The sequence below is a fragment of the Tachypleus tridentatus genome, chromosome 13 (genome assembly GCF_004210375.1).
Source record: "Tachypleus tridentatus isolate NWPU-2018 chromosome 13, ASM421037v1, whole genome shotgun sequence".
In the NCBI taxonomy this organism is placed as follows: Eukaryota; Metazoa; Arthropoda; class Merostomata; order Xiphosura; family Limulidae; genus Tachypleus; species Tachypleus tridentatus.
Window position 1 is genome coordinate 218836994 of NC_134837.1, and position 1997 is coordinate 218838990.

Here is a 1997-nt window from a genome sequence, read left to right on the forward strand (position 1 = left end):
GATCGTGTACATGTGACTGTTGCTTTTCCATACAGAGATATTTCTCGATTATATTGTATACAGTTCTCTGGAAGATATTGACGACTTTTTCCACTGAGGTTGGGGTTCATGGACTCCACGTGTTTCAAAATGCCGAACTTTGTTTACCACGACTGGAATATTACTTATTACATTGAATAGTCCTGGTTTCCCAAGCTGATCCATATATCTTTGTTTTCTAATGGAGTTAAGTACAAGCGATATCCTGGTCTTGAAATTCTAAATCTCTGACCTGAATGCATTTTTAAGATCTGATTGTATGAACATTTTGTATTGGAAAGAGCTGTTACATACCTTTTTCAAAAGTGATCAGTTTTCAGTGTTTTCACACTTCCTACACAACGTCAAAGTAATGTCAAAATGTAATTTTTATACAAGCCTTTTAAAATCAACTTTATGTCGTCTGTTATTCTTGATGACCAGAAATCAACTTGAGATAGAAATATTTTTCAGGACGGCTGGTATGGGTATAAACATTTTTATTGATGAGGAAAGAACAAAGTTTCGACCTTCCTAGGTCATTTTCACCTGAAACGTTGTTCTTTCCTTATCAATAAAAGTGTTAATGCCCATGCCAGCCGTTCTGAGATACATCGTCTGTTTTTGTCACATGACTTGTTGATTTGTATACTATAAATAATTTCAATAAACATGTTCAATAATCTCTATAAAGACAAGAAAAACTCCCTCAGCAAAAATGTAAAAACTAATTGATAAAAATAACATGAAATATGTTTTTTTTGCTGGAAATCTATATTCTAACAGGCAATAAAGAATAACGTTAATAAAATTATCACTCTTGCTTTGGCTAAGCACGGTTCAATGGGTAACATGCAGATTGTGGTATTGAGGTTCCGCGGTTTGTATACTGTTACGCGCTTCAAAAGACAAAATAATATACACTCACATTTTTGAACAACGAGTGAGTTGTAAGAGTGACGGCTACATCTTGCTATTTGGTCTTACAAGAGTAACGAACTCGTTGCTCAAAAATGTGAGCATCCCTTCATACGTTCTCTGAAGTATAAGATGTAGGTTGAAGGTCATTTTGAGATTTCTTGCTAGTGGAAAAAGGTGTAACATGTTTTGCCGAAGGGTACTCTGCAGAAAAAGTGAGGACACGGTTGACTGGCGAAAACTGTAATGCAGAGGATGCATTACTTACACCAGCAAACAGTGGGTGGTATTGTGTATCTCAGAACGGCTGGTATGGGTATTAACACTTTTATTGATAAGCAGAGAACAATGTTTCGACCTTCCTTGGTCATCTTCAGGTTAATCTGCTTATCAATAAAAGTATTAATACCCATACCAGCTGTTCTGAAATACATTTTTATTTCAAATAGGTTCCTCGTCATCAAGAGTGGGTAGTATTGAGTAGCTGCATTCTTTACAGAAAATTGCCCTAAAAGAAAGGTAAATAGTCCTCTTGTAGATTTATGTAAGGGGCCTGGCATGGCCAGGTGGGTTAAGGCGTTCGACTCGCAATCTGAGGGTCACAGGTTTGAATCTCCGCCGCACCAAACATGTTCGCCCTTTAAGCCGTGGGGGCGTTATAATGTGACGGTCAATCCCACTATTTGTTGGTGAAAGAGTAGCCCAAGAGTTGGCGATGGGTGGAGATGACTAGCTGCTTTCCCTCTAGTCTTACATTGCTAATTTAGGGACGGCTAGCGCAAATAGCCCTCGTGTAGTTTTGCGCGAAAATAAAAAAAACAAATAAAACAAAATAGATTTGCGTGAAATTAAATAAATAACCCCTCTTGCCTTGATGTATTTTATATTGTAAAGTACATTGTTTTGAAGGAATTTGAATTAGCAGTGAGCAATTTTGTACATCCGACTATTCTATAATTTATGTAGAATACATTGTAGATACATCTATACTTTTATGCATTTGCTTGCGCGTATAAATAAATTGAAAAATTGTTATAAAATGCACATTGGTTTGTATTAAT